This window comes from Halictus rubicundus, unplaced genomic scaffold (assembly GCF_050948215.1).
Source record: "Halictus rubicundus isolate RS-2024b unplaced genomic scaffold, iyHalRubi1_principal scaffold0107, whole genome shotgun sequence".
NCBI lineage: Eukaryota > Metazoa > Arthropoda > Insecta > Hymenoptera > Halictidae > Halictus > Halictus rubicundus.
In genome coordinates this window covers 710,001-720,929 of record NW_027488648.1, presented here as the reverse complement: position 1 = coordinate 720,929, position 10,929 = coordinate 710,001, and positions in this window count along the sequence as shown.

Below are 10,929 nucleotides of genomic sequence, written 5' to 3'. Positions count from 1 at the left end.
ATTGTAGCGAGTTTGGTGTTATGATATATATTGTTAGAAACCGTCTATATTACAGTGATATCACGTCGAAAATCGTCTAGGACCGATAGGGAAAAAGTTTCCTCTTGGCGGTGGGACTTAGAAAAATTTTCGTCGAACGTCCGACGGAGTAGCACATCCGTCCATTATTTGCTAATAACTCGATAAATAATAATTGTAGCGAGTTTGGTGTTATGATATATATTGTTAGAAACCGTCTATATTACAGTGATATCACGTCGAAAATCGTCTAGGACCGATACGGAAAAAGTTTCCTCTTAGCGGTGGGACTTAGAAAAATTTCCAGAGTTTTGTCGACGGAGTAGCACATCCGTCCATTATTTGCTAATAACTCGATAAATAATAATTGTAGCGAGTTTGGTGTTATGATATATATTGTTAGAAACCGTCTATATTACAGTGATATCACGTCGAAAATCGTCTAGGACCGATACGGAAAAAGTTTCCTCTTAGCGGTGGGACTTAGAAAAATTTCCAGAGCTTTGTCGACGGAGTAGCACATCCGTCCATTATTTGCTAATAACTCGATAAATAATAATTGTAGCGAGTTTGGTGTTATGATATATATTGTTAGAAACCGTCTATATTACAGTGATATCACGTCGAAAATCGTCTAGGACCGATAGGGAAAAAGTTTCCTCTTGGCGGTGGGACTTAGAAAAATTTTCGTCGAACGTCCGACGGAGTAGCACATCCGTCCATTATTTGCTAATAACTCGATAAATAATAATTGTAGCGAGTTTGGTGTTATGATATATATTGTTAGAAACCGTCTATATTACAGTGATATCACGTCGAAAATCGTCTAGGACCGATACGGAAAAAGTTTCCTCTTAGCGGTGGGACTTAGAAAAATTTCCAGAGTTTTGTCGACGGAGTAGCACATCCGTCCATTATTTGCTAATAACTCGATAAATAATAATTGTAGCGAGTTTGGTGTTATGATATATATTGTTAGAAACCGTCTATATTACAGTGATATCACGTCGAAAATCGTCTAGGACCGATAGGGAAAAAGTTTCCTCTTGGCGGTGGGACTTAGAAAAATTTTCGTCGAACGTCCGACGGAGTAGCACATCCGTCCATTATTTGCTAATAACTCGATAAATAATAATTGTAGCGAGTTTGGTGTTATGATATATATTGTTAGAAACCGTCTATATTACAGTGATATCACGTCGAAAATCGTCTAGGACCGATACGGAAAAAGTTTCCTCTTAGCGGTGGGACTTAGAAAAATTTCCAGAGTTTTGTCGACGGAGTAGCACATCCGTCCATTATTTGCTAATAACTCGATAAATAATAATTGTAGCGAGTTTGGTGTTATGATATATATTGTTAGAAACCGTCTATATTACAGTGATATCACGTCGAAAATCGTCTAGGACCGATACGGAAAAAGTTTCCTCTTAGCGGTGGGACTTAGAAAAATTTCCAGAGTTTTGTCGACGGAGTAGCACATCCGTCCATTATTTGCTAATAACTCGATAAATAATAATTGTAGCGAGTTTGGTGTTATGATATATATTGTTAGAAACCGTCTATATTACAGTGATATCACGTCGAAAATCGTCTAGGACCGATAGGGAAAAAGTTTCCTCTTGGCGGTGGGACTTAGAAAAATTTTCGTCGAACGTCCGACGGAGTAGCACATCCGTCCATTATTTGCTAATAACTCGATAAATAATAATTGTAGCGAGTTTGGTGTTATGATATATATTGTTAGAAACCGTCTATATTACAGTGATATCACGTCGAAAATCGTCTAGGACCGATACGGAAAAAGTTTCCTCTTAGCGGTGGGACTTAGAAAAATTTCCAGAGTTTTGTCGACGGAGTAGCACATCCGTCCATTATTTGCTAATAACTCGATAAATAATAATTGTACAGAGTTTGGTGTTATGATATATATTGTTAGAAACCGTCTATATTACAGTGATATCACGTCGAAAATCGTCTAGGACCGATAGGGAAAAAGTTTCCTCTTGGCGGTGGGACTTAGAAAAATTTCCAGAGTTTTGTCGACGGAGTAGCACATCCGTCCATTATTTGCTAATAACTCGATAAATAATAATTGTAGCGAGTTTGGTGTTATGATATATATTGTTAGAAACCGTCTATATTACAGTGATATCACGTCGAAAATCGTCTAGGACCGATAGGGAAAAAGTTTCCTCTTGGCGGTGGGACTTAGAAAAATTTTCGTCGAACGTCCGACAGAGTAGCACATCCGTCCATTATTTGCTAATAACTCGATAAATAATAATTGTAGCGAGTTTGGTGTTATGATATATATTGTTAGAAACCGTCTATATTACAGTGATATCACGTCGAAAATCGTCTAGGACCGATAGGGAAAAAGTTTCCTCTTGGCGGTGGGACTTAGAAAAATTTCCAGAGTTTTGTCGACGGAGTAGCACATCCGTCCATTATTTGCTAATAACTCGATAAATAATAATTGTAGCGAGTTTGGTGTTATGATATATATTGTTAGAAACCGTCTATATTACAGTGATATCACGTCGAAAATCGTCTAGGACCGATACGGAAAAAGTTTCCTCTTAGCGGTGGGACTTAGAAAAATTTCCAGAGTTTTGTCGACGGAGTAGCACATCCGTCCATTATTTGCTAATAACTCGATAAATAATAATTGTAGCGAGTTTGGTGTTATGATATATATTGTTAGAAACCGTCTATATTACAGTGATATCACGTCGAAAATCGTCTAGGACCGATAGGGAAAAAGTTTCCTCTTGGCGGTGGGACTTAGAAAAATTTTCGTCGAACGTCCGACGGAGTAGCACATCCGTCCATTATTTGCTAATAACTCGATAAATAATAATTGTAGCGAGTTTGGTGTTATGATATATATTGTTAGAAACCGTCTATATTACAGTGATATCACGTCGAAAATCGTCTAGGACCGATACGGAAAAAGTTTCCTCTTAGCGGTGGGACTTAGAAAAATTTCCAGAGTTTTGTCGACGGAGTAGCACATCCGTCCATTATTTGCTAATAACTCGATAAATAATAATTGTAGCGAGTTTGGTGTTATGATATATATTGTTAGAAACCGTCTATATTACAGTGATATCACGTCGAAAATCGTCTAGGACCGATAGGGAAAAAGTTTCCTCTTGGCGGTGGGACTTAGAAAAATTTCCAGAGTTTTGTCGACGGAGTAGCACATCCGTCCATTATTTGCTAATAACTCGATAAATAATAATTGTAGCGAGTTTGGTGTTATGATATATATTGTTAGAAACCGTCTATATTACAGTGATATCACGTCGAAAATCGTCTAGGACCGATAGGGAAAAAGTTTCCTCTTGGCGGTGGGACTTAGAAAAATTTTCGTCGAACGTCCGACGGAGTAGCACATCCGTCCATTATTTGCTAATAACTCGATAAATAATAATTGTAGCGAGTTTGGTGTTATGATATATATTGTTAGAAACCGTCTATATTACAGTGATATCACGTCGAAAATCGTCTAGGACCGATACGGAAAAAGTTTCCTCTTAGCGGTGGGACTTAGAAAAATTTCCAGAGTTTTGTCGACGGAGTAGCACATCCGTCCATTATTTGCTAATAACTCGATAAATAATAATTGTAGCGAGTTTGGTGTTATGATATATATTGTTAGAAACCGTCTATATTACAGTGATATCACGTCGAAAATCGTCTAGGACCGATACGGAAAAAGTTTCCTCTTAGCGGTGGGACTTAGAAAAATTTCCAGAGCTTTGTCGACGGAGTAGCACATCCGTCCATTATTTGCTAATAACTCGATAAATAATAATTGTAGCGAGTTTGGTGTTATGATATATATTGTTAGAAACCGTCTATATTACAGTGATATCACGTCGAAAATCGTCTAGGACCGATAGGGAAAAAGTTTCCTCTTGGCGGTGGGACTTAGAAAAATTTTCGTCGAACGTCCGACGGAGTAGCACATCCGTCCATTATTTGCTAATAACTCGATAAATAATAATTGTAGCGAGTTTGGTGTTATGATATATATTGTTAGAAACCGTCTATATTACAGTGATATCACGTCGAAAATCGTCTAGGACCGATACGGAAAAAGTTTCCTCTTAGCGGTGGGACTTAGAAAAATTTCCAGAGTTTTGTCGACGGAGTAGCACATCCGTCCATTATTTGCTAATAACTCGATAAATAATAATTGTAGCGAGTTTGGTGTTATGATATATATTGTTAGAAACCGTCTATATTACAGTGATATCACGTCGAAAATCGTCTAGGACCGATAGGGAAAAAGTTTCCTCTTGGCGGTGGGACTTAGAAAAATTTTCGTCGAACGTCCGACGGAGTAGCACATCCGTCCATTATTTGCTAATAACTCGATAAATAATAATTGTAGCGAGTTTGGTGTTATGATATATATTGTTAGAAACCGTCTATATTACAGTGATATCACGTCGAAAATCGTCTAGGACCGATACGGAAAAAGTTTCCTCTTAGCGGTGGGACTTAGAAAAATTTCCAGAGCTTTGTCGACGGAGTAGCACATCCGTCCATTATTTGCTAATAACTCGATAAATAATAATTGTAGCGAGTTTGGTGTTATGATATATATTGTTAGAAACCGTCTATATTACAGTGATATCACGTCGAAAATCGTCTAGGACCGATAGGGAAAAAGTTTCCTCTTGGCGGTGGGACTTAGAAAAATTTTCGTCGAACGTCCGACGGAGTAGCACATCCGTCCATTATTTGCTAATAACTCGATAAATAATAATTGTAGCGAGTTTGGTGTTATGATATATATTGTTAGAAACCGTCTATATTACAGTGATATCACGTCGAAAATCGTCTAGGACCGATACGGAAAAAGTTTCCTCTTAGCGGTGGGACTTAGAAAAATTTCCAGAGTTTTGTCGACGGAGTAGCACATCCGTCCATTATTTGCTAATAACTCGATAAATAATAATTGTAGCGAGTTTGGTGTTATGATATATATTGTTAGAAACCGTCTATATTACAGTGATATCACGTCGAAAATCGTCTAGGACCGATAGGGAAAAAGTTTCCTCTTGGCGGTGGGACTTAGAAAAATTTTCGTCGAACGTCCGACGGAGTAGCACATCCGTCCATTATTTGCTAATAACTCGATAAATAATAATTGTAGCGAGTTTGGTGTTATGATATATATTGTTAGAAACCGTCTATATTACAGTGATATCACGTCGAAAATCGTCTAGGACCGATACGGAAAAAGTTTCCTCTTAGCGGTGGGACTTAGAAAAATTTCCAGAGTTTTGTCGACGGAGTAGCACATCCGTCCATTATTTGCTAATAACTCGATAAATAATAATTGTAGCGAGTTTGGTGTTATGATATATATTGTTAGAAACCGTCTATATTACAGTGATATCACGTCGAAAATCGTCTAGGACCGATACGGAAAAAGTTTCCTCTTAGCGGTGGGACTTAGAAAAATTTCCAGAGTTTTGTCGACGGAGTAGCACATCCGTCCATTATTTGCTAATAACTCGATAAATAATAATTGTAGCGAGTTTGGTGTTATGATATATATTGTTAGAAACCGTCTATATTACAGTGATATCACGTCGAAAATCGTCTAGGACCGATAGGGAAAAAGTTTCCTCTTGGCGGTGGGACTTAGAAAAATTTTCGTCGAACGTCCGACGGAGTAGCACATCCGTCCATTATTTGCTAATAACTCGATAAATAATAATTGTAGCGAGTTTGGTGTTATGATATATATTGTTAGAAACCGTCTATATTACAGTGATATCACGTCGAAAATCGTCTAGGACCGATAGGGAAAAAGTTTCCTCTTGGCGGTGGGACTTAGAAAAATTTTCGTCGAACGTCCGACGGAGTAGCACATCCGTCCATTATTTGCTAATAACTCGATAAATAATAATTGTAGCGAGTTTGGTGTTATGATATATATTGTTAGAAACCGTCTATATTACAGTGATATCACGTCGAAAATCGTCTAGGACCGATACGGAAAAAGTTTCCTCTTAGCGGTGGGACTTAGAAAAATTTCCAGAGTTTTGTCGACGGAGTAGCACATCCGTCCATTATTTGCTAATAACTCGATAAATAATAATTGTAGCGAGTTTGGTGTTATGATATATATTGTTAGAAACCGTCTATATTACAGTGATATCACGTCGAAAATCGTCTAGGACCGATACGGAAAAAGTTTCCTCTTAGCGGTGGGACTTAGAAAAATTTCCAGAGTTTTGTCGACGGAGTAGCACATCCGTCCATTATTTGCTAATAACTCGATAAATAATAATTGTAGCGAGTTTGGTGTTATGATATATATTGTTAGAAACCGTCTATATTACAGTGATATCACGTCGAAAATCGTCTAGGACCGATAGGGAAAAAGTTTCCTCTTGGCGGTGGGACTTAGAAAAATTTTCGTCGAACGTCCGACGGAGTAGCACATCCGTCCATTATTTGCTAATAACTCGATAAATAATAATTGTAGCGAGTTTGGTGTTATGATATATATTGTTAGAAACCGTCTATATTACAGTGATATCACGTCGAAAATCGTCTAGGACCGATACGGAAAAAGTTTCCTCTTAGCGGTGGGACTTAGAAAAATTTCCAGAGTTTTGTCGACGGAGTAGCACATCCGTCCATTATTTGCTAATAACTCGATAAATAATAATTGTAGCGAGTTTGGTGTTATGATATATATTGTTAGAAACCGTCTATATTACAGTGATATCACGTCGAAAATCGTCTAGGACCGATACGGAAAAAGTTTCCTCTTAGCGGTGGGACTTAGAAAAATTTCCAGAGTTTTGTCGACGGAGTAGCACATCCGTCCATTATTTGCTAATAACTCGATAAATAATAATTGTAGCGAGTTTGGTGTTATGATATATATTGTTAGAAACCGTCTATATTACAGTGATATCACGTCGAAAATCGTCTAGGACCGATACGGAAAAAGTTTCCTCTTAGCGGTGGGACTTAGAAAAATTTCCAGAGTTTTGTCGACGGAGTAGCACATCCGTCCATTATTTGCTAATAACTCGATAAATAATAATTGTAGCGAGTTTGGTGTTATGATATATATTGTTAGAAACCGTCTATATTACAGTGATATCACGTCGAAAATCGTCTAGGACCGATACGGAAAAAGTTTCCTCTTAGCGGTGGGACTTAGAAAAATTTCCAGAGTTTTGTCGACGGAGTAGCACATCCGTCCATTATTTGCTAATAACTCAATAAATAATAATTGTAGCGAGTTTGGTGTTATGATATATATTGTTAGAAACTGTCTATATTACAGTGATATCACGTCGAAAATCGTCTAGGACCGATAGGGAAAAAGTTTCCTCTTGGCGGTGGGACTTAGAAAAATTTTCGTCGAACGTCCGACGGAGTAGCACATCCGTCCATTATTTGCTAATAACTCGATAAATAATAATTGTAGCGAGTTTGGTGTTATGATATATATTGTTAGAAACCGTCTATATTACAGTGATATCACGTCGAAAATCGTCTAGGACCGATAGGGAAAAAGTTTCCTCTTGGCGGTGGGACTTAGAAAAATTTTCGTCGAACGTCCGACGGAGTAGCACATCCGTCCATTATTTGCTAATAACTCGATAAATAATAATTGTAGCGAGTTTGGTGTTATGATATATATTGTTAGAAACCGTCTATATTACAGTGATATCACGTCGAAAATCGTCTAGGACCGATACGGAAAAAGTTTCCTCTTAGCGGTGGGACTTAGAAAAATTTCCAGAGTTTTGTCGACGGAGTAGCACATCCGTCCATTATTTGCTAATAACTCGATAAATAATAATTGTAGCGAGTTTGGTGTTATGATATATATTGTTAGAAACCGTCTATATTACAGTGATATCACGTCGAAAATCGTCTAGGACCGATACGGAAAAAGTTTCCTCTTAGCGGTGGGACTTAGAAAAATTTCCAGAGTTTTGTCGACGGAGTAGCACATCCGTCCATTATTTGCTAATAACTCGATAAATAATAATTGTAGCGAGTTTGGTGTTATGATATATATTGTTAGAAACCGTCTATATTACAGTGATATCACGTCGAAAATCGTCTAGGACCGATACGGAAAAAGTTTCCTCTTAGCGGTGGGACTTAGAAAAATTTCCAGAGCTTTGTCGACGGAGTAGCACATCCGTCCATTATTTGCTAATAACTCGATAAATAATAATTGTAGCGAGTTTGGTGTTATGATATATATTGTTAGAAACTGTCTATATTACAGTGATATCACGTCGAAAATCGTCTAGGACCGATAGGGAAAAAGTTTCCTCTTGGCGGTGGGACTTAGAAAAATTTTCGTCGAACGTCCGACGGAGTAGCACATCCGTCCATTATTTGCTAATAACTCGATAAATAATAATTGTAGCGAGTTTGGTGTTATGATATATATTGTTAGAAACCGTCTATATTACAGTGATATCACGTCGAAAATCGTCTAGGACCGATAGGGAAAAAGTTTCCTCTTGGCGGTGGGACTTAGAAAAATTTTCGTCGAACGTCCGACGGAGTAGCACATCCGTCCATTATTTGCTAATAACTCGATAAATAATAATTGTAGCGAGTTTGGTGTTATGATATATATTGTTAGAAACCGTCTATATTACAGTGATATCACGTCGAAAATCGTCTAGGACCGATACGGAAAAAGTTTCCTCTTAGCGGTGGGACTTAGAAAAATTTCCAGAGTTTTGTCGACGGAGTAGCACATCCGTCCATTATTTGCTAATAACTCGATAAATAATAATTGTAGCGAGTTTGGTGTTATGATATATATTGTTAGAAACCGTCTATATTACAGTGATATCACGTCGAAAATCGTCTAGGACCGATACGGAAAAAGTTTCCTCTTAGCGGTGGGACTTAGAAAAATTTCCAGAGTTTTGTCGACGGAGTAGCACATCCGTCCATTATTTGCTAATAACTCGATAAATAATAATTGTAGCGAGTTTGGTGTTATGATATATATTGTTAGAAACCGTCTATATTACAGTGATATCACGTCGAAAATCGTCTAGGACCGATAGGGAAAAAGTTTCCTCTTGGCGGTGGGACTTAGAAAAATTTTCGTCGAACGTCCGACGGAGTAGCACATCCGTCCATTATTTGCTAATAACTCGATAAATAATAATTGTAGCGAGTTTGGTGTTATGATATATATTGTTAGAAACCGTCTATATTACAGTGATATCACGTCGAAAATCGTCTAGGACCGATACGGAAAAAGTTTCCTCTTAGCGGTGGGACTTAGAAAAATTTCCAGAGTTTTGTCGACGGAGTAGCACATCCGTCCATTATTTGCTAATAACTCAATAAATAATAATTGTAGCGAGTTTGGTGTTATGATATATATTGTTAGAAACTGTCTATATTACAGTGATATCACGTCGAAAATCGTCTAGGACCGATAGGGAAAAAGTTTCCTCTTGGCGGTGGGACTTAGAAAAATTTTCGTCGAACGTCCGACGGAGTAGCACATCCGTCCATTATTTGCTAATAACTCGATAAATAATAATTGTAGCGAGTTTGGTGTTATGATATATATTGTTAGAAACCGTCTATATTACAGTGATATCACGTCGAAAATCGTCTAGGACCGATAGGGAAAAAGTTTCCTCTTGGCGGTGGGACTTAGAAAAATTTTCGTCGAACGTCCGACGGAGTAGCACATCCGTCCATTATTTGCTAATAACTCGATAAATAATAATTGTAGCGAGTTTGGTGTTATGATATATATTGTTAGAAACCGTCTATATTACAGTGATATCACGTCGAAAATCGTCTAGGACCGATACGGAAAAAGTTTCCTCTTAGCGGTGGGACTTAGAAAAATTTCCAGAGTTTTGTCGACGGAGTAGCACATCCGTCCATTATTTGCTAATAACTCGATAAATAATAATTGTAGCGAGTTTGGTGTTATGATATATATTGTTAGAAACCGTCTATATTACAGTGATATCACGTCGAAAATCGTCTAGGACCGATACGGAAAAAGTTTCCTCTTAGCGGTGGGACTTAGAAAAATTTCCAGAGTTTTGTCGACGGAGTAGCACATCCGTCCATTATTTGCTAATAACTCGATAAATAATAATTGTAGCGAGTTTGGTGTTATGATATATATTGTTAGAAACCGTCTATATTACAGTGATATCACGTCGAAAATCGTCTAGGACCGATAGGGAAAAAGTTTCCTCTTGGCGGTGGGACTTAGAAAAATTTTCGTCGAACGTCCGACGGAGTAGCACATCCGTCCATTATTTGCTAATAACTCGATAAATAATAATTGTAGCGAGTTTGGTGTTATGATATATATTGTTAGAAACCGTCTATATTACAGTGATATCACGTCGAAAATCGTCTAGGACCGATACGGAAAAAGTTTCCTCTTAGCGGTGGGACTTAGAAAAATTTCCAGAGTTTTGTCGACGGAGTAGCACATCCGTCCATTATTTGCTAATAACTCGATAAATAATAATTGTAGCGAGTTTGGTGTTATGATATATATTGTTAGAAACCGTCTATATTACAGTGATATCACGTCGAAAATCGTCTAGGACCGATAGGGAAAAAGTTTCCTCTTGGCGGTGGGACTTAGAAAAATTTCCAGAGTTTTGTCGACGGAGTAGCACATCCGTCCATTATTTGCTAATAACTCGATAAATAATAATTGTAGCGAGTTTGGTGTTATGATATATATTGTTAGAAACCGTCTATATTACAGTGATATCACGTCGAATATCGTCTAGGACCGATAGGGAAAAAGTTTCCTCTTGGCGGTGGGACTTAGAAAAATTTTCGTCGAACGTCCGACGGAGTAGCACATCCGTCCATTATTTGCTAATA